The sequence below is a fragment of the Cherax quadricarinatus genome, chromosome 70 (assembly GCF_038502225.1).
Source record: "Cherax quadricarinatus isolate ZL_2023a chromosome 70, ASM3850222v1, whole genome shotgun sequence".
NCBI classification, from domain to species: domain Eukaryota; kingdom Metazoa; phylum Arthropoda; class Malacostraca; order Decapoda; family Parastacidae; genus Cherax; species Cherax quadricarinatus.
Window position 1 is genome coordinate 16447381 of NC_091361.1, and position 23768 is coordinate 16471148.

The following is a 23768-nucleotide window of genomic DNA, read 5'->3' on the forward strand; positions in this document are numbered from 1 at the left end:
TACTATTAGTACTACTACTACTATTACTATTAGTACTACTACTATTGTTATTAGTAGTAGTACTACTACTACTATTAGTACTACTACTACTACTATTACTATTAGTAGTACTACTACTACTATTACTATTAGTACTACTACTACTATTACTATTAGTACTACTACTACTACTATTGCTATTAGTAGTACTACTACTACTACTATTACTATTAGTACTACTACTACTATTACTATTAGTACTACTACTACTATTGCTATTAGTAGTAGTACTACTACTACTATTACTATTAGTACTACTACTACTACTATTACTATTAGTACTACTACTACTATTACTATTAGTACTACTACTACTATTGCTATTAGTAGTAGTACTACTACTACTATTACTATTAGTACTACTACTACTACTATTACTATTAGTACTACTATTACTACTATTACTATTAACACCACTCCCTTCATACCCCCTTATTCCACCGTATTGCCTTCAGTACTTTTCTACTTTTCCAGCATCACTTGTGGCTTGACAATAGTCCAGGACTAGCTGAAACTTAACAGTCAGGTTTCACTGCTATCTGCGGGTTTTTGGTGACTTATTTCAGCTTGAGTAATATGGTTTATTTCTTCATGGAGAGTTATATAAAACACACCAAGAAACCATTAAATCAACACTCATAAACATATCTATGTACTCACCTAATTGTACTCACCTAATTGTGGTTGCAGGGGTTGAAACTCAGCTCCTGGTCCCGCCTCTTCACTGAACGCTACTAGGTCCTCTCTCTCTCTCCCTGCTCCATGAGCTTTATCATACCTCCTCTTCAAGCTATGTATGTATGTATTTGTCGGGCCTAATAAGCCGAACTTGCCAAATACCACCGAACTCGATTAAAAATTGCATTATTCCCTCAAAAATTTACAGAATGAATTGTTTTAATTGGAAATAATGTCATTATTTTTTTTTAACCTAAGTTAACTTAGAGATCTAACCTAACTTAACATATCGTAATTCATTTTAGCTAAATTCTGCTATGTATATCATAGGTCAGCTTAATTAAATTTATTTAATATTTCAGTCAATATTCAAGTCAAATATTCTTCCTTGAAGCCTTTTTATCCACTTCTCCGAGGCTATGGGTCCCACAATTTACACCAGAGGTGGACCCCATCCTATATTTAAAAAAAAAAAAAAAAAAAAAAAAAAAAAAATATTTGTCATTATATACATGTTGAATTTTGCACAGTTAAGGAAAAAATAATTTTGTTTATTCGGCAGAAAACTTTTCTGCTTTTTAGGCTACACTCGTCTGTTTGGCTTATTCCGCACGATATATATATATATATATATATATATATATATATATATATATATATATATATATATATATATATATATATATATATATATATTATTTTATTATTATTTTTTTTTTTTTTTTTTTATTATCACACCGGCCGATTCCCAGCAAGGCAGGGTGGCCCGAAAAAGAAAAACTTTCACCATCATTCACTCCATCACTGTCTTGCCAGAAGGGTGCTTTACACTACAGTTTTTAAACTGCAACATTAACACCCCTCCTTCAGAGTGCAGGCACTGTACTTCCCATCTCCAGGACTCAAGTCCGGCCTGCCGGTTTCCCTGAATCCCTTCATAAATGTTACTTTGCTCACACTCCAACAGCACGTCAAGTATTAAAAACCATTTGTCTCCATTCACTCCTATCAAACACGCTCACGCATGCCTGCTGGAAGTCCAAGCCCCTCGCACACAAAACCTCCTTTACCCCCTCCCTCCAACCCTTCCTAGGCCGACCCCTACCCCGCCTTCCTTCCACTACAGACTGATACACTCTTGAAGTCATTCTGTTTCGCTCCATTCTCTCTACATGTCCGAACCACCTCAACAACCCTTCCTCAGCCCTCTGGACAACAGTTTTGGTAATCCCGCACCTCCTCCTAACTTCCAAACTACGAATTCTCTGCATTATATTCACACCACACATTGCCCTCAGACATGACATCTCCACTGCCTCCAGCCTTCTCCTCGCTGCAACATTCATCACCCACGCTTCACACCCATATAAGAGCGTTGGTAAAACTATACTCTCATACATTCCCCTCTTTGCCTCCAAGGACAAAGTTCTTTGTCTCCACAGACTCCTAAGTGCACCACTCACTCTTTTTCCCTCATCAATTCTATGATTCACCTCATCTTTCATAGACCCATCCGCTGACACGTCCACTCCCAAATATCTGAATACGTTCACCTCCTCCATACTCTCTCCCTCCAATCTGATATTCAATCTTTCATCACCTAATCTTTTTGTTATCCTCATAACCTTACTCTTTCCTGTATTCACCTTTAATTTTCTTCTTTTGCACACCCTACCAAATTCATCCACCAATCTCTGCAACTTCTCTTCAGAATCTCCCAAGAGCACAGTGTCATCGGCAAAGAGCAGCTGTGACAACTCCCACTTTGTGTGTGATTCTTTATCTTTTAACTCCACGCCTCTTGCCAAGACCCTCGCATTTACTTCTCTTACAACCCCATCTATAAATATATTAAACAACCACGGTGACATCACACATCCTTGTCTAAGGCCTACTTTTACTGGGAAAAAATTTCCCTCTTTCCTACATACTCTAACTTGAGCCTCACTATCCTCGTAAAAACTCTTCACTGCTTTCAGTAACCTACCTCCTACACCATACACTTGCAACATCTGCCACATTGCCCCCCTATCCACCCTGTCATACGCCTTTTCCAAATCCATAAATGCCACAAAGACCTCTTTAGCCTTATCTAAATACTGTTCACTTATATGTTTCACTGTAAACACCTGGTCCACACACCCCCTACCTTTCCTAAAGCCTCCTTGTTCATCTGCTATCCTATTCTCCGTCTTACTCTTAATTCTTTCAATTATAACTCTACCATACACTTTACCAGGTACACTCAACAGACTTATCCCCCTATAATTTTTGCACTCTCTTTTATCCCCTTTGCCTTTATACAAAGGAACTATGCATGCTCTCTGCCAATCCCTAGGTACCTTACCCTCTTCCATACATTTATTAAATAATTGCACCAACCACTCCAAAACTATATCCCCACCTGCTTTTAACATTTCTATCTTTATCCCATCAATCCCGGCTGCCTTACCCCCTTTCATTTTACCTACTGCCTCACGAACTTCCCCCACACTCACAACTGGCTCTTCCTCACTCCTACAAGATGTTATTCCTCCTTGCCCTATACACGAAATCACAGCTTCCCTATCTTCATCAACATTTAACAATTCCTCAAAATATTCCTTCCATCTTCCCAATACCTCTACCTCTCCATTTAATAACTCTCCTCTCCTATTTTTAACTGACAAATCCATTTGTTCTCTAGGCTTTCTTAACTTGTTAATCTCACTCCAAAACTTTTTCTTATTTTCAACAAAATTTGTTGATAACATCTCACCCACTCTCTCATTTGCTCTCTTTTTACATTGCTTCACCACTCTCTTAACTTCTCTCTTTTTCTCCATATACTCTTCCCTCCTTGCATCACTTCTACTTTGTAAAAACTTCTCATATGCTAACTTTTTCTCCCTTACTACTCTCTTTACATCATCATTCCACCAATCGCTCCTCTTCCCTCCTGCACCCACTTTCCTGTAACCACAAACTTCTGCTGAACACTCTAACACTACATTTTTAAACCTACCCCATACCTCTTCGACCCCATTGCCTATGCTCTCATTAGCCCATCTATCCTCCAATAGCTGTTTATATCTTACCCTAACTGCCTCCTCTTTTAGTTTATAAACCTTCACCTCTCTCTTCCCTGATGCTTCTATTCTCCTTGTATCCCATCTACCTTTTACTCTCAGTGTAGCTACAACTAGAAAGTGATCTGATATATCTGTGGCCCCTCTATAAACATGTACATCCTGAAGTCTACTCAACAGTCTTTTATCTACCAATACATAATCCAACAAACTACTGTCATTTCGCCCTACATCATATCGTGTATACTTATTTATCCTCTTTTTCTTAAAATATGTATTACCTATAACTAAACCCCTTTCTATACAAAGTTCAATCAAAGGGCTCCCATTATCATTTACACCTGGCACCCCAAACTTACCTACCACACCCTCTCTAAAAGTTTCTCCTACTTTAGCATTCAAGTCCCCTACCACAATTACTCTCTCACTTGGTTCAAAGGCTCCTATACATTCACTTAACATCTCCCAAAATCTCTCTCTCTCCTCTGCATTCCTCTCTTCTCCAGGTGCATACACGCTTATTATGACCCACTTCTCGCATCCAACCTTTACTTTAATCCACATAATTCTTGAATTTACACATTCATATTCTCTTTTCTCCTTCCATAACTGATCATTTAACATTACTGCTACCCCTTCCTTTGCTCTAACTCTCTCAGATACTCCAGATTTAATCCCATTTATTTCCCCCCACTGAAACTCTCCTACCCCCTTCAGCTTTGTTTCGCTTAGGGCCAGGACATCCAACTTCTTTTCATTTATATATATATATATATATATATATATATATATATATATATATATATATATATATATATATATATATATATATATATATATCGTTCCTAATACACAGCATAATTACAGGAATAAAGTATTAAAAGATGATAAAATTTGAATGTAAATCACTCCTTGAGTACACGATAAATCATCGACACCATGCCCAGCCCTTCTAGGGCAGGATAGGTGCCTGAGCCCGAGCCTTTAGCTCATAAGACTGTCATTACCATTAGGCCCCTTGTGGCGGGGATGGCAGACCAGAGAAGCCTAGCTTGTGGCTAGGCCTGGGGACAGTTGGTCCCAAAGATGAGGAGGTACTTGTGCCTCCTCCCATGGGAGACTTAGGTCTCAGATACTCCCTAAAGAGGGAGCCAAGGCCGGGCCACCACTTGGACAAGGCCCGGGCCGGGAGAATACCGGCGAATATTTAATAATAATAATAATAATACACGATAAGTTCGTGATTTTACAAGGTCTAACTTACTCAAACATTGTGTTTAACTTCGTCGCATAAAAGAAGAAGAGAGAGAGAATTACAGAGAAAAAATTCAGCTGGTTGAAGGAAGAAGAGAGAGAGAGAGAGAGAGAGAGAGAGAGAGAGAGAGAGAGAGAGAGAGAGGTGCAGCTTGAGGCTCGTTATTCTAGTGACGTCATTAATTATGATCCAATTAAAATTTACACAGCAATATATGTTAATTTTGACCTCATTATTAATTTCTAAATATAAACAATAAAACCATCCTTACATAAGCTCCTGGCGACTTAACAAATATTTAGCATTATATATTTAATTAACATTAATTCAATAATAAGAAGGTAAAAATAACAAGGAAAACAACAGTGGTAATTATCCCCAAGTGACCGTCAGGCACTTTATTCCTCAGGCACTTTATTCCTCAGGCACTTTATTCCCCAGGCACTTTATTCCTCAGACACTTTATTCCTCAGGCACTTTATTCCTCAGGCACTTTATTCCTCAGGCACTTTATTCCCCAGGCACTTTATTCCTCAGACACTTTATTCCTCAGGCACTTTATTCCTCAGGCACTTTATTCCTCAGGCACTTTATTCCTCAGGCACTTTATTCCTCAGGCACTTTATTCCTCAGGCACTTTATTCCTCAGGCACTTTATTCCCCAGGCACTTTATTCCTCAGGCACTTTATTCCTCAGGCACTTTATTCCTCAGGCACTTTATTCCTCAGGCACTTTATTCCTCAGGCACTTTATTCCTCAGGCACTTTATTCCTCAGGCACTTTATTCCTCAGGCACTTTATTCCTCAGGCACTTTATTCCCCAGGCACTTTATTCCTCAGGCACTTTATTCCTCAGACACTTTATTCCTCAGGCACTTGATTCCTCAGGCACTTTATTCCCCAGGCACTTTATTCCTCAGGCACTTTATTCCTCAGACACTTTATTCCTCAGGCACTTTATTCCTCAGGCACTTTATTCCTCAGGCACTTTATTCCTCAGGCACTTTATTCCTCAGGCACTTTATTCCTCAGGCACTTTATTCCTCAGGCACTTTATTCCTCAGGCACTTTATTCCTCAGGCACTTTATTCCCCAGGCACTTTATTCCTCAGGCACTTTATTCCTCAGACACTTTATTCCTCAGGCACTTGATTCCTCAGGCACTTAATTCCTCAGACACTTTATTCCTCAGGCACTTTATTCCTCAGGCACTTTATTCGTCAGGCATTTTATTCTTCAGGCACTTTACTCGTCAGGCACTTTACTCGTCAGGCACTTTACTCGTCAGGCACTTTATTCGTCAGGCACTTTATTTGTCAGGCACTTTACTCGTCAGGCACTTTATTCCTCAGACACTTTATTCCTCAGACACTTTATTCCTCAGGCACTTGATTCCTCAGGCACTTAATTCCTCAGACACTTTATTCCTCAGGCACTTTATTCCTCAGGCACTTTATTCCTCAGGCAATTTATTCCTCAGGCACTTTATTCCTCAGGCACTTTATTCCCCAGGCACTTTATTCCTCAGGCACTTTATTCCTCAGGCACTTTATTCCTCAGGCACTTTATTCCTCAGGCACTTTATTCCTCAGGCACTTTATTCCCCAGGCACTTTATTCCTCAGGCACTTTATTCCTCAGACACTTTATTCCTCAGGCACTTGATTCCTCAGGCACTTAATTCCTCAGACACTTTATTCCTCAGGCACTTTATTCCTCAGGCACTTTATTCGTCAGGCATTTTATTCTTCAGGCACTTTACTCGTCAGGCACTTTACTCGTCAGGCACTTTACTCGTCAGGCACTTTATTCGTCAGGCACTTTATTTGTCAGGCACTTTACTCGTCAGGCACTTCACTCGTCAGGCACTTTATTCCTCAGGCACTTTATTCCTCATGAACTTTAGTCGTCAGGCACTTTACTCGTCAGGCACCTTACTCGTCAGGCACATTATTGGTCAGGCACTTTACTCGTCAAGCACTTTACTCGTCAGGCACTTTATTCCTCAGGCACTTTATTCCTCAGGCACTTTACTCGTCAGGCACTTTATTCGTCAGGCATTTTATTTGTCAGGCACTTTACTCGTCAGGCACTTTACTCGTCAGGCACTTTACTCGTCAAGCACTTTACTCGTCAGGCACTTTACTCGTCAGGCACTTAACTCGTCAGGCACTTTATTCGTCAGGCACTTCACTCGTCAGGCACTTTACTCGTCAGGCACTTTACTCGTCAGGCACTTTATTCCTAAGGCACTTTACTCATCAGGCACTTTACTCGTCAGGCACTTTACTCGTCAGGCACTTTACTCGTCAGGCACTTTATTCCTCAGGCACTTTATTCCTCAGGCACTTTATTTGTCAGGCACTTTACTCGTCAGGCACTTTACTCGTCAGGCACTTTATTCCTCAGGCACATTATTCCTCAGGCACTTTACTCGTCAGGCACTTTATTCGTCAGGCATTTTATTTGTCAGGCACTTTACTCGTCAGGCACTTTACTCGTCAGGCACTTTACTCGTCAGGCACTTTACTCGTCAGGCACTTTACTCGTCAGGCACTTTACTCGTCAGGCACTTTATTCGTCAGGCACTTTATTTGTCAGGCACTTTACTCGTCAGGCACTTTACTCGTCAGGCACTTTACTCGTCAGGCACTTTATTCCTAAGGCACTTTACTCGTCAGGCACTTTACTCGTCAGAAACTTTATTCGTCAGGAACTTTATTCCTCAGGCACTTTATTCCTCAGGCACTTTACTCGTCAGGCACTTTATTCCTCAGGCACTTTACTCGTCAGGCACTTTATTCCTCAGGCACTTTATTCCTCAGGCACTTTATTCCTCAGGCGCTTTACTCGTCAGGCACTTTATTCCTCAGGCACTTTATTCCTCAGGCACTTTACTCGTCAGGCACTTCATTCGTCAGGCACTTTATTTGTCAGGAACTTTACTCGTCAGGCACTTTACTCGTCAGGCACTTTATTCGTCAGGCACTTTATTCGTCAGGCACTTTATTCCACAGGCACTTTACTCGTCAGGCACTTTAATCCTCAGGCACTTTACTCGTCAGGCACTTTATTCGTCAGGCACTTTATTTGTCAGGCACTTTACTCGTCAGGCACTTTACTCGTCAGGCTCTTTACTCGTCAGGCACTTTACTCGTCAGGCACTTTACTCGTCAGGCACTTTACTCGTCAGGCACTTTATTAGTCAGGCACTTTATTCGTCAGGCACTTTATTCCTCAGGCACTTTACTCATCAGGCACTTTATTCCTCAGGCACTTTATTCCTTAGGCACTTTACTCGTCAGGCACTTTATTCGTCAGGCACTTTATTTGTCAGGCACTTTATTCCTCAGGCACTTTACTCGTCAGGCACTTTATTTGTCAGGCACTTTACTCATCAGGCACTTTACTCGTCAGGCACTTCATTCGTCAGGCACTTTATTCCTCAGGCACTTTATTCCTCAGGCACTTTACTCGTCAGGCACTTTATTCGTCAGGCACTTTATTTGTCAGGCACTTTACTCGTCAGACACTTTACTCGTCAGGCACTTTACTCGTCAGGCACTTTACTCGTCAGGCACTTTACTCGTCAGGCACTTTACTCGTCAGGCACTTTACTCGTCAGGCACTTTATTTCTCAGGCACTTTACTCGTCAGGCACTTTACTCGTCAGGCACTTTACTCGTCAGGCACTTTACTCGTCAGGCACTTTACTCGTCAGGCACTTTACTCGTCAGGCACTTTATTCGTCAGGCACTTTATTCCTCAGGCACTTTATTCCTCAGGCACTTTACTCGTCAGGCACTTTATTCCTCAGGCACTTTACTCGTCAGGCACTTTATTCGTCAGGCAATCCATTTGTCAGGCACTTTACTCGTTAGGCACATTACTCGTCAGGCACTTTACTCGTCAGGCACTTTACTCATCAGGTACTTTACTCGTCAGGCACTTTACTCGTCAGGCACTTTATTTCTCAGGCACTTTACTCGTCAGGCACTTTATTCGTCAGGCACTTTATTCCTCAGGCACTTTATTCCTCAGGCACTTTACTCGTCAGGCACTTTATGCGTCAGGCACTTTATTTGTCAGGCACTTTACTCGTCAGACACTTTCCTCGTCAGGCACTTTACTCGTCAGGCACTTTACTCGTCAGGCACTTTACTCGTCAGGCACTTTACCCGTCAGGCACTTTACTCGTCAGGCACTTTACTCGTCAGGCACTTTATTCCTCAGGCACTTTACTCGTCAGGCATTTTATTCGTCAGGCACTTTATTTGTCAGGCACTTTACTCGTTAGGCACTTTACTCGTCAGGCACTTTACTCGTCAGGCACTTTACTCGTCAGGCACTTTACTCGTCAGGCACTTTATTTCTCAGGCACTTTACTCGTCAGGCACTTCATTCGCCAGGCACTTTATTCCTCAGGCACTTTATTCCTCAGGCACTTTATTCCTCAGGCACTTTACTCATCAGGCACTTTATTCGTCAGGCACCTTATTTGTCAGGCACTTTACTCGTCAGGCACTTTACTCGTGAGGCACTTTACTCGTCAGGCACTTTACTCGTCAGGCACTTTACTCGTGAGGCACTTTACTCGTCAAGCACTTTACTCGTCAGGCACTTTACTCGTGAGGCACTTTACTCGTCAAGCACTTTACTCGTCAGGCACTTTACTCGTCAGGCACTTTATTCCTCAGGCACTTTACTCGTCAGGCACTTTACTCCTCAGGCACTTTACTCCTCAGGCACTTTACTCCTCAGGCACTTTACTCCTCAGGCACTTTACTCGTCAGACACTTTATTCGTCAGGCACTTTATTCGTCAGGCACTTTATTCCTCAGGCACTTTACTCATCAGGCACTTTATTCCTCAGGCACTTTATTTGTCAGGCACTTTACTCGTCAGGCACTTTACTCGTCAGGCACTTTACTCGTCAGGCACTTTACTCGTCAGGCACTTTACTCGTCAGGCACTTTATTTCTCAGGCACTTTACTCGTCAGGCACTTTATTTCTCAGGCACTTTATTCCTCAGGCACTTTATTCCTCAGGCACTTTACTCGTCAGGCACTTTATTCGTCAGGCACTTTATTTGTCAGGCACTTTACTCGTCAGGCACTTTACTCGTCAGGCACTTTACTCGTCAGGCACTTTACTCGTCAGGCACTTTACTCGTCAGGCAATTTACTCGTCAGGCACTTTACTCGTCAGGCACTTTATTCCTCAGGCCCTTTACTCGTCAGGCACTTTACTCGTCAGTCACTTTACTCGTCAGACACTTTACTCGTCAGGCACTTTACTCGTTAGGCACTTTACTCGTCAGGCACTTTATTCGTCAGGCACTTTATTTGTCAGGCACTTTATTCCTCAGGCACTTTACTCGTCAGGCACTTTACTCGTCAGGCACTTTACTCGTCAGGCACTTTACTCGTCAGGCACTTTATTCGTCAGGCACTTTATTCGTCAGGCACTTTATTCCTCAGGCACTTTACTCGTCAGGCACTTTATTCCTCAGGCACTTTATTCCTCAGACACTTTACTCGTCAGGCACTTTATTCGTCAGACACTTTATTTGTCAGGCACTTTACTCGTCAGGCACTTTACTCGTCAGGCATTTTATTCGTCAGGCACTTTATTCCCCAGGCACTTTATTCCTCAGGCACTTTACTCGTCAGGCACTTTATTCCTCAGGCACTTTACTCGTCAGGCACTTTATTAGTCAGGCACTCTATTTGTCAGGCACTTTACTCGTTAGGCACTTTACTCGTCGGGCACTTTACTCGTGAGGCACTTTACTCGTCAGGTACTTTACTCGTCAGGCACTTTACTCGTCAGGCACTTTATTTCTCAGGCACTTTACTCGTCAGGTACTTTATTCCTCAGGCACTTTATTCCTCAGGCACTTTATTCCTCAGGCACTTTACTCGTCAGGCACTTTATTCGTCAGGCACTTTATTTGTCAGGCACTTTACTCGTCAGGCACTTTACTCGTCAGGCACTTTACTCGTCAGGCACTTTACTCGTCAGGCACTTTACTCGTCAGGCACTTTACCCGTCAGGCACTTTACTCGTCAGGCACTTTACTCGTGAGGCACTTTATTGCTCAAGCACTTTACTCGTTAGGCATTTTATTCGTCAGGCACTTTATTTGTCAGGCACTTTACTCGTTAGGCACTTTACTCGTCAGGCACTTTACTCGTCAGGCACTTTACTCGTCAGGCACTTTACTCGTCAGGCACTTTATTTCTCAGGCACTTTATTCCTCAGGCACTTTATTCGTCAGGTACTTTATTCCTAAGGCACTTTATTCCTCAGGCACTTTACTCGTCAGGCACTTTATTCGTCAGGCACTTTATTTGTCAGGCACTTTACTCGTCAGGCACTTTACTCGTCAGGCACTTTATTCCTCAGGCACTTTACTCGTCAGGCACTTTACTCGTCAGGCACTTTACTCGTCAGGCACTTTACTCCTCAGGCACTTTACTCGTCCGGCACTTTACTCGTCAGGCACTTTACTCGTCAGGCACTTTATTCGTCAGGCACTTTATTTGTCAGGCACTTTACTCGTCAGGCACTTCACTCGTCGGGCACTTTACTCGTCAGGCACTTTATTCCTCAGGCACTTTACTCGTCAGGCACTTTACTCGTCAGGCACTTTACTCGTCAGGCACTTTATTCGTCAGGCACTTTATTCCTCAGGCACTTTATTCCTCAGGCACTTTATTCCTCAGGCACTTTACTCGACAGGCACTTTATTCCTCAGGCACTTTATTCCTCAGACACTTTACTCGTCAGGCACTTTATTCGTCAGGCACTTTATTTGTCAGGCACTTTACTCGTCAGGCACTTTACTCGTCAGGCACTTTATTAGTCAGGCACTTTATTCCTCAGGCACTTTATTCCTCAGGCACTTTACTCGTCAGGCACTTTATTCCTCAGGCACTTTACTCGTCAGGCACTTTATTCGTCAGGCACTTGATTTGTCAGGCACTTTACTCGTCAGGCACTTTACTCGTCAGGCACTTTACTCGTCAGGCACTTTACTCGTCAGGCACTTTACTCGTCAGGCACTTTACTCGTCACGCACTTTATTCGTCAGGCACTTTATTCCTCAGGCACTTTATTCCTCAGGCACTTTACTCGTCAGGCACTTTATTCCTCAGGCACTTTATCCCTCAGGCACTTTACTCGTCAGGCACTTTATTCGTCAGGCACTTTATTTGTCAGGCACTTTACTCGTCAGGCACTTTACTCGTCAGGCACTTTACTCGTCAGGCACTTTACTTGTCAGGCACTTTATTCGTCAGGCACTTTATTTCTCAGGCACTTTACTCGTCAGGCACTTTATTCGTCAGGCACTTTATTCCTCAGGCACTTTATTTCTGAGGCACTTTACTCGTCAGGCACTTTATTCCTCAGGCACTCTATTCGTCAGGCACTTTACTCGTCAGGCACTTTACTCGTCCGGCACTTTACTCGTCAGGCACTTTATTCCTGTGGCACATTACTCGTCAGGCACTTTACTCGTCAGGCACTTTACTCGTCAGGCACTTTATTCGTCAGGCACTTTACTCGTCAGGCACTTTACTTGTCAGGCACTTTACTTGCCAGGCACTTTACTCGTCAGGAACTTCACTCGTCAGGCACTTTACTCGTCAGGCACTTTACTCGTCAGGCACTTTACTCATCAGACACTTTACTCGTCAGGCACTTTACTCGTCAGGTACTTTACTCGTCAGGCACTTTACTCGTCAGGCACTTTACTCGTCAGGCACTTTATTCGTCAGGCACTTTATTCCTCAGGCACTTTATTCTTCAGGCACTTTATTCCTCAGGCACTTTATTCCTCAGGCACTTTATTCCTCAGTCACTTTATTCCTCAGGCACTTTATTCGTCAGGCATTTTATTCGTCAGGCACTTTATTCGTCAGGCACTTTATTCCTCAGGCACTTTATTCCTCAGGCACTTTATTCCTCAGGCACTTTATTCCTCAGGCACTTTATTCTTCAGGCACTTTATTCGTCAGGCACTTTATTCCTCAGGCACTTTATTCGTCTGGCACTTTTTTCGTCAGGCACTTTATTCGTCAGGCACTTTATTCGTCAGGCACTTTATTCGTCAATCACTTTATTCGTCAGGCACTTTATTCGTCAGGCACTTTATTCGTCAGGGACTTTATTCATCAGGCACTTTATTCGTCAGGCACTTTATTCGTCAGGCACTTTATTCGTCAGACACTTTATTGTCCAGGTGCTTTGTTCTTCAGGCACTTTGTTCGTCAGGCACTTTATTCTTCAGGCACTTTATTCCTCAGGCACTATATTCTTCAGGCACTTTATTCTTCAGGCACTTGATTCGTCAGGCACTTTAGTCTTCAGGCACTTTATTCCTCAGGCACTTTATTCTTCAGACACTTTATTCTTCAGGCACTTTATTCTTCAGGCACTTTATTCGTCAGGCACTTTATTCGTCAGGCACTTTATTCTTCAGGCACTTTATTCTTCAGGCACTTTGTCCGAAAGACACTTTATTCGTCAGGCACTTTATTCTTCAGGCACTTTATTCGTCAGGCACTTTATTCTTCAGGCACTTTATTCGTCAGACACTTTATTCCTCAGACACTTTATCCGTCAGGCACTTTATTCTTTAGGAACTTCATTCTTCAGGCACGTTATTCGTCAAGAACTTTATTCTTCAGGCACTTTAATCTTCAGGCGTTTTATGGTCAGGCACTTTATTCGGCAAGCACTTTATTCCTCAGGCACTTTATTCCTCAGTCACTTTGTTCCTCAGACACTTTATTCCTCAGACACTTTATTCGTCAGGCACTTTATTCGTCAGAAACTTTATTCGTCAGGCACTTTATTCGTCAGGCACTTTATTCGTCAGACACTTTATTCGTCAGGCACTTTATTCGTCAGGCACTTTATTAGTCAGGCACTTTTTTCGTCAGGCACTTTATTCTTCAGGCACTTTATTCGTCAGGCACTTTATTCGTCAGGCACTTTATTCGTCAGGCACTTTATTTGTCAGGCACTTTATTCGTCAGGCACTTTATTCGTCAGGCACTTTATTCGTCAGGCTCTTTATTCGTCAGGCACTTTATTCGTCAGGCACTTCATTCTTCAGGCACTTTATTCATCAGGAACTTTATTCGTCAAGCACTTTATTCGTCTGGCACTTTATTAGTGAGGCACTTGATTCCTCAGGCACTTGATTCGTCAGGCAGTTTATTCGTCAGGCACTTTATTCCTCAGGCACTTTATTCCTCAGGCACTTTATTCCTCAGGCACTTTATACGTCAGCCACTTTATTCCTAAGGCACTTTATTCGTCAGACACTTTATTCGTCAGGCACTTTATTCGTCAGGCACTTTATTCCTTAGACACTTTATTCGTCAGGCACTTTATTCCTCAGGCACTTTATTCGTCAGGCACTTTATTCGTCAGGCACTTTATTCGTCAGGCACTTTATTCGTCAGGCAATTTATTCGCCAGGCACTTTATTCGTCAGGCACTTTATTCGTCAGGCAATTTATTCGTCAGGCACTTTATTCCTCAGGCCTTTACTCGTCACTTTATTCGTCAGGCACTTTATTCGTCAGGAACTTTAATCTTCTGGCACTTTGTTCTTCAGGCACTTTATTCGTCAGGCACTTTATTCTTCAGGCCCTTTATTCATCAAGCACTTTATTCTTCAGGCACTTTATTCTTCGGGCACTTGATTCGTCAGGCTCTTTATTCTTCAGGCACGTTATTCCTCAGGCACTTTATTCTTCAGACACTTTATTCTTCAGGCACTTTATTCTTCAGGCACTTTATTCCTCAGGCACTTTACTCGTCAGGCACTTTATTCCTCAGGCACTTTACTCGTCAGGCACTTTATTCGTCAGGCACTTTATTTGTCAGGCACTTTACTCGTCAGGCACTTTACTCGTCAGGCACTTTACTCGTCAGGCACTTTACTCGTCAGGCACTTTACTCGTCAGGCACTTTACTCGTCACGCACTTTATTCGTCAGGCACTTTATTCCTCAGGCACTTTATTCCTCAGGCACTTTACTCGTCAGGCACTTTATTCCTCAGGCACTTTATCCCTCAGGCACTTTACTCGTCAGGCACTTTATTCGTCAGGCACTTTATTTGTCAGGCACTTTACTCGTCAGGCACTTTACTCGTCAGGCACTTTATTTCTCAGGCACTTTACTCGTCAGGCACTTTATTCGTCAGGCACTTTATTCCTCAGGCATTTTATTTCTGAGGCACTTTACTCGTCAGGCACTTTATTCCTCAGGCACTTTATTTGTCAGGCACTTTACTCGTCAGGCACTTTACTCGTCAGGCACTTTACTCGTCAGGCACTTTACTCGTCAGGCACTTTACTCGTCCGGCACTTTACTCGTCAGGCACTTTATTCCTGTGGCACATTACTCGTCAGGCACTTTACTTGTCAGGCACTTTACTCGTCAGGCACTTTATTCGTCAGGCACTTTACTCGTCAGGCACTTTACTTGTCAGGCACTTTACTTGCCAGGCACTTTACTCGTTAGGAACTTCACTCGTCAGGCACTTTACTCGTCAGGCACTTTACTCGTCAGGCACTTTACTCATCAGACACTTTACTCGTCAGGCACTTTACTCGTCAGGTACTTTACTCGTCAGGCACTTTACTCGTCAGGCACTTTACTCGTCAGGCACTTTATTCGTCAGGCACTTTATTCCTCAGGCACTTTATTCTTCAGGCACGTTATTCCTCAGGCACTTTATTCCTCAGGCACTTTATTCCTCAGTCACTTTATTCCTCAGGCACTTTATTCGTCAGGCATTTTATTCGTCAGGCACTTTATTCGTCAGGCACTTTATTCCTCAGGCACTTTATTCCTCAGGCACTTTATTCCTCAGGCACTTTATTCCTCAGGCACTTTATTCTTCAGGCACTTTATTCGTCAGGCACTTTATTCCTCAGGCACTTTATTCGTCTGGCACTTTATTCGTAAGGCACTTTATTCGTCAGGCACTTTATTCGTCAGGCACTTTATTCGTCAATCACTTTATTCGTCAGGCACTTTATTCGTCAGGCACTTTATTCGTCAGGGACTTTATTCATCAGGCACTTTATTCGTCAGGCACTTTATTCGTCAGGCACTTTATTCGTCAGACACTTTATTGTCCAGGTGCTTTGTTCTTCAGGCACTTTGTTCGTCAGGCACTTTATTCTTCAGGCACTTTATTCCTCAGGCACTTTATTCTTCAGGCACTTTATTCTTCAGGCACTTGATTCGTCAGGCACTTTAGTCTTCAGGCACTTTATTCCTCAGGCACTTTATTCTTCACACACTTTATTCTTCAGGCACTTTATTCTTCAGGCACTTTATTCGTCAGGCACTTTATTCGTCAGGCACTTTTTTCTTCAGGCACTTTATTCTTCAGGCACTTTGTCCGAAAGACACTTTATTCGTCAGGCACTTTATTCTTCAGGCACTTTATTCGTCAGGCACTTTATTCTTCAGGCACTTTATTCGTCAGACACTTTATTCCTCAGACACTTTATCCGTCAGGCACTTTATTCTTTAGGAACTTCATTCTTCAGGCACTTTATTCGTCAAGAACTTTATTCTTCAGGCACTTTAATCTTCAGGCATTTTATGGTCAGGCACTTTATTCGGCAGGCACTTTATTCCTCAGGCACTTTATTCCTCAGTCACTTTGTTCCTCAGACACTTTATTCCTCAGACACTTTATTCGTCAGGCACTTTATTCGTCAGAAACTTTATTCGTCAGGCACTTTATTCGTCAGGCACTTTATTCGTCAGACACTTTATTCGTCAGGCACTTTATTCGTCAGGCACTTTATTAGTCAGGCACTTTTTTCGTCAGGCACTTTATTCGTCAGGCACTTTATTCGTCAGGCACTTTATTCGTCAGGCACTTTATTCGTCAGGCACTTTATTTGTCAGGCACTTTATTCGTCAGGCACTTTATTCGTCAGGCACTTTATTCGTCAGGCTCTTTATTCGTCAGGCACTTTATTCGTCAGGCACTTCATTCTTCACGCACTTTATTCATCAGGAACTTTATTCGTCAAGCACTTTATTCGTCAGGCACTTTATTAGTGAGGCACTTGATTCCTCAGGCACTTGATTCGTCAGGCAGTTTATTCGTCAGGCACTTTATTCCTCAGGCACTTTATTCCTCAGGCACTTTATTCCTCAGGCACTTTATTCGTCAGCCACTTTATTCCTAAGGCACTTTATTCGTCAGACACTTTATTCGTCAGGCACTTTATTCGTCAGGCACTTTATTCCTTAGACACTTTATTCGTCAGGCACTTTATTCGTCAGGCACTATATTCGTCAGGCACTTTATTCGTCAGGCACTTTATTCGTCAGGCAATTTATTCGCCAGGCACTTTATTCGTCAGGCACTTTATTCGTCAGGCAATTTATTCATCAGGCACTTTATTCCTCAGGCCTTTACTCGTCACTTTATTCGTCAGGCACTTTATTCGTCAGGAACTTTATTCTTCTGGCACTTTGTTCTTCAGGCACTTTATTCGTCAGGCACTTTATTCTTCAGGCCCTTTATTCATCAAGCACTTTATTCTTCAGGCACTTTATTCCTCGGGCACTTGATTCGCCAGGCTCTTTATTCTTCAGGCACGTTATTCCTCAGACACTTTATTCTTCAGACACTTTATTCTTCAGGCACTTTATTCTTCAGGCACTTTATTCGTCAGGCACTTTATTCGTCAGGCACTTTATTCTTCAGGCACTTTATTCTTCAGGCACTTTATCCGGCAGACACTTTATTAGTCAGGCACTTTTTTCGTCAGGCACTTTATTCGTCAGGCACTTTATTCTTCAGGCACTTTATTCCTCAGACACTTTATTTCTCAGACACTTTATTCGTCAGGCACTTTATTCTTCAGGCACTTTATTCGTCAGGCACTTTATTCGTCAGGCACTTTATTCTTCAGACACTTTATTCTTCAGGCACTTTATTCGTCAGGCACTTTATTCGTCAGGCACTTTGTTCCTCAGACACTTTATTCCTCAGACACTTTATTCGTCAGGCACTTTATTCGTCAGGCACTTTATTTGTCAGGCGCTTTATTCGTCAGGCACTTTATTCGTCAGACACTTTATTCGTCAGGCACTTTATTCGTCAGGCACTTTATTCGTCAGATACTTTTTTCATCAGGCACTTTGTTCTTCAGGCACTTTATTCGTCAGCTACTTTATTCGTCAGGCACTTTATTCGTCAGGCACTTTATTCCTCAGACACATGTTCGTCAGGCACTTTATTCGTTAAGCACTTTATTCGTCAGGCACTTTTTTCGTCAGATACTTTATTCGTCAGGCATTTTATTCGTCAGGAACTTTATTCCTTAGACACTTTATTCGACAGGCACTTTATTCGTCAGGCACTTTATTCGTCAGGCACTTTATTCGTCAGACACTTTTTTCGCCAGGCACTTTATTCACCACGCATTTTATTGGTGAGGCACTTCATTTGTCAGGCACTTTATTCGTCAGGCACTTTATTCGTCAGGCACTTTATTCGTCGGGCACTTTATTCGTCATTCACTTTATTCGTCAGGCACTTTATCCATCAGGTACTTTATTCGCCATGCTCTTTATTCGTCAGGCACTTTATTCGTCAGGCACTTCATTGTTCAGGCACTTTATTCGTCAGGAACTTTATTCGTCAAGCACTTTATTCGCCAGACACTTTATTATTCAGGCACTTGATTCCTCAGGCACTTTATTCTTCAGGCACTTTATTCCTCAGGCACTTTATTCCTCAGTCACTTTATTCCTCAGGCACTTTATTCGTCAGGCAATTTATTCGTCAGGCACTTTATTCCTCAGGCACTTTATTCCTCAGGCACTTTATTCCTCAGGCACTTTATTCCTCAGGCACTTTATTCTTCAGGCACTTTATTCGTCAGGCACTTTATTCGTCAGGCACTTTATTCGTAAGGCACTTTATTCGTCAGGCACTTTATTCGTCAGGCACTTTATTCGTCAGGCACTTTATTCATCAGGCACTTTATTCGTCAATCACTTTATTCGTCAGGCACTTTGTTCGTCAGGCACTTTATTCGTCAGGCACTTTATTCATCAGGCACTTTATTCGTCAGGTACTTTATTCGTCAGGCACTTTATTCGTCAGACACTTGATTGTTCAGGCGCTTTGTTCTTCAGGCACTTTGTTCGTCAGGCACTTTAATCTCCAGGCACTTTATTCCTCAGGCACTTTATTCTTCAGGCACTTTATTCTTCAGGCACTTGATTCGTCAGGCACTTTAGTCTTCAGGCACTTTATTCCTCAGGCACTTTATTCTTCAGACACTTTATTCTTCAGGCACTTTATTCTTCAGGCACTTTATTCGTCAGGCACTTTATTCGTCAGGCACTTTATTCGTCAGGCACTTTATTCTTCAGGCACTTTATTCTTCAGGCACTTTGTCCGAAAGACACTTTATTCGTCAGGCACTTTATTCTTCAGGCACTTTATTCGTCAGGCACTTTATTCTTCAGGCACTTTACTCGTCAGACACTTTATTCCTCAGACACTTTATCCGTCAGGCACTTTATTCTTTAGGAACTTCATTCTTCAGGCACTTTATTCGACAAGAACTTTATTCTTCAGGCACTTTAATCTTCAGGCACTTTATGGTCAGGCACTTTATTCGGCAGGCACTTTATTCCTCAGGCACTTTATTCCTCAGTCACTTTGTTCCTCAGACACTTTATTCCTCAGACACTTTATTCGTCAGGAACTTTATTCGTCAGAAACTTTATTCGTCAGGCACTTTATTCGTCAGGCACTTTATTCGTCAGACACTTTATTCGTCAGGCACTTTATTAGTCAGGCACTTTTTTCGTCAGGCACTTTTTTCGTCAGGCACTTTATTCATCAGGCACTTTATTCGTCAGGCACTTTATTCGTCAGGCACTTTATTCGTCAGGCACTTTATTTGTCAGGCACTTTATTCGTCAGGCACTTTATTCGTCAGGCACTTTATTCGTCAGGCTCTTTATTCGTCAGGCACTTTATTCGTCAGGCACTTCATTCTTCAGGCACTTTATTCATCAGGAACTTTATTCGTGAAGCACTTTATTCGTCAGGCACTTTATTAGTGAGGCACTTGATTCCTCAGGCACTTGATTCGTCAGGCAGTTTATTCGTCAGGCACTTTATTCCTCAGGCACTTTATTCCTCAGGCACTTTATTCCTCAGGCACTTTATTCGTCAGCCACTTTATTCCTAAGGCACTTTATTCGTCAGACACTTTATTCGTCAGGCACTTTATTCGTCAGGCACTTTATTCCTTAGACACTTTATTCGTCAGGCACTTTATTCGTCAGGCACTTTATTCGTCAGGCACTTTATTCGTCAGGCACTTTATTCGTCAGGCAATTTATTCGCCAGGCACTTTATTCGTCAGGCACTTTATTCGTCAGGCAATTTATTCGTCAGGCACTTTATTCCTCAGGCCTTTACTCGTCACTTTATTCGTCAGGCACTTTATTCGTCAGGAACTTTATTCTTCTGGCACTTTGTTCTTCAGTCACTTTATTCGTCAGGCACTTTATTCTTCAGGCCCTTTATTCATCAAGCACTTTATTCTTCAGGCACTTTATTCTTCGGGCACTTGATTCGTCAGGCTCTTTATTCTTCAGGCACGTTATTCCTCGGGCACTTTATTCTTCAGAAACTTTATTCTTCAGGCACTTTATTCTTCAGGCACTTTATTCGTCAGGCACTTTATTCGTCAGGCACTTTATTCTTCAGGCACTTTATTCTTCAGGCACTTTATCCGGCAGACACTTTATTCGTCAGGCAGTTTTTTCGTCAGGCACTTTATTCGTCAGGCACTTTATTCTTCAGGCACTTTATTCCTCAGACACTTTATTTCTCAGACACTTTATTCGTCAGGCACTTTATTCTTCAGGCACTTTATTCGTCAGGCACTTTATTCGTCATGCACTTTATTCTTCAGACACTTTATTCTTCAGGCACTTTATTCGTCAGGCACTTTATTCTTCAGGCACTTTATTCGTCAGGCACTTTATTCGTCAGGCACTTTGTTCCTCAGACACTTTATTCCTCAGACACTTTATTCGTCAGGCACTTTATTCGTCAGGCACTTTATTTGTCAGGCGCTTTATTCGTCAGGCACTTTATTCGTCAGACACTTTATTCGTCAGGCACTTTATTCGTCAGGCACTTTATTCGTCAGATACTTTTTTCGTCAGGCACTTTGTTCTTCAGGCACTTTATTCGTCAGCTACTTTATTCGTCAGGCACTTTATTCGTCAGGCACTTTATTCCACAGACACTTTATTCCTCAGACACATGTTCGTCAGGCACTTTATTCGTTAAGCACTTTATTCGTCAGGCACTTTTTTCGTCAGATACTTTATTCGTCAGGCATTTTATTCGTCAGGAACTTTATTCCTTAGACACTTTATTCGACAGGCACTTTATTCGTCAGGCACTTTATTCGTCAGGCACTTTATTCGTCAGACACTTTTCTCGCCAGGCACTTTATTCACCACGCATTTTATTGGTGAGGCACTTCATTTGTCAGGCACTTTATTCGTCAGGCACTTTATTCGTCAGGCACTTTATTCGTCGGGCACTTTATTCGTCATTCACTTTATTCGTCAGGCACTTTATCCATCAGGTACTTTATTCGCCATGCTCTTTATTCGTCAGGCACTTTATTCGTCAGGCACTTCATTCTTCAGGCACTTTATTCGTCAGGAACTTTATTCGTCAAGCACTTTATTCGCCAGACACTTTATTATTCAGGCACTTGATTCGTCAGGCACTTTATTCGTCAGGCGCTTTATTCGTCAGGCACTTTATTCCTCAGGCACTTTATTCCTCAGGCACTTTATTCGTCAGCCACTTTATTCCTAAGGCACTTTATTCGTCAGACACTTTATTCGTCAGGCACTTTATTCGTCAGGACCTTTAGTCCTTAGACACTTTATTCGTGAGGCACTTTATTCGTCAGGCACTTTATTCGTCAGACACTTTTTTCGTCAGGCACTTTATTTGTCGGGCACTTTATTCGTCGGGCACTTTATTCGTAAGGCACTTTATTCGTCAGGCACTTTATTCGTCGGGCATTTTTCTCGTCATGCACTTTATTCGTCAGGCACTTTATTCGTCCGGCACTTTATTCGTCAGGCACTTTATTCGTCAGGAACTTTATTCATCAAGCATTTTATTCGTCATGCACTTTATTCGTCAGGCACTTTATTCTTCAGGCACTTTATTCGTCAGGCACTTGATTCGTCAGGCACTTTATTCCTCAGGCACTTTATTCGTCAGGCACTTTATTCGTCAGGCACTTTAATCGTCAGCTACTTTATTCCTCAGGCATTTTATTCGTCAGGCACTTTATTCGTCAGGCACTTTATTCGTCAGGCACTTTATTCGTCAAGCACTTTATTCCTCAGACACTTTATTCCTCAGGCACTTTATTCGTCTGGCAGTTTATTCGTCAGGCACTTTATTCGTCAGGCACTTTATTCCTCTGGCATTTTATTCGTCAGGCATTTTATTCGTCAGGCACTTTATTCGTCAGGCACTTTATTCGTCAGGCACTTTATTCGTCAAGCACTTTATTCCTCAGACACCCCATTTTCTTCAGGCACTTTATTCCTCAGGCACTTTATTCGTCAAGCACTTTATTCCTCAGACACTTTATTCCTCAGACACTTTATTCCTCAGGCACTTTATTCCTCAGGCACTTTTTTCCTCAGGCACTTTATTCCTCAGACACTTTACTCCTCTCGCACTTTATTCTTCAGACACTTTATTCCTCAGGCACTTTATTCCTCAGACACTTTATTCCTCATGCACATTATTCCTCATGCACTTTATTCCTCAGACACTTTATATCTCAGGCACTTTATTTCTCAGGCACTTTATTTCTCAGACACTTTATTCCTCAGGCACTTTATTCCTCAGGCACTTTATTCCTCAGGCACTTTATTCCTCAGACACTTTATTCCTCAGGCACTTTGTTCCTCAGGCACTTTATTCCTCAGACACTTTATTCCTCAAACACTTTATTTCTCAGACACTTTATTCGTCAGGCACTATATTCGTGAGGCGCTTGATTACTCAGGCACTTTATTCCTGAGACACTTTTTTCGTCAGGCACTTTATTCCTCAGGCACTTTATTCCTCAGACACTTTATTCCTCAGACACTTTATTCCTCAGGCACTTTGTTCCTCAGGCACTTTGTTCCTCAGGCACTTTATTCCTCAAACACTTTATATCTCAGACACTATTCGTCAGGCACTATATTCGTGAGGCGCTTGATTACTCAGGCACTTTATTCCTGAGACACTTTTTTCGTCAGGCACTTTATTCCTCAGGCACTTTATTCCTCAGACACTTTATTCGTCAGCCACTTTATTCGTCAGCCAATTTATTCGTCAGCCACTTTATTCGTCAGCCACTTTATTCGTCAGCCACTTTATTCGTCAGCCACTTTATTCGTCAGCCACATGATTTTGAAGAAAATCGCAAATCTTCAAAACTTGACGTTGAGAAAAACTTCGGCCTTATTTACAGTTTGATAACTGGAGCTAAGAAGGAGTTGCAGCAAGATGCTGTCGCCTCAGACCATGTAATTAATTAATAATTTTCGGTACATAGTGAAGCTCAAGCTTCAGACGTGATATTCTGAGGAATATAC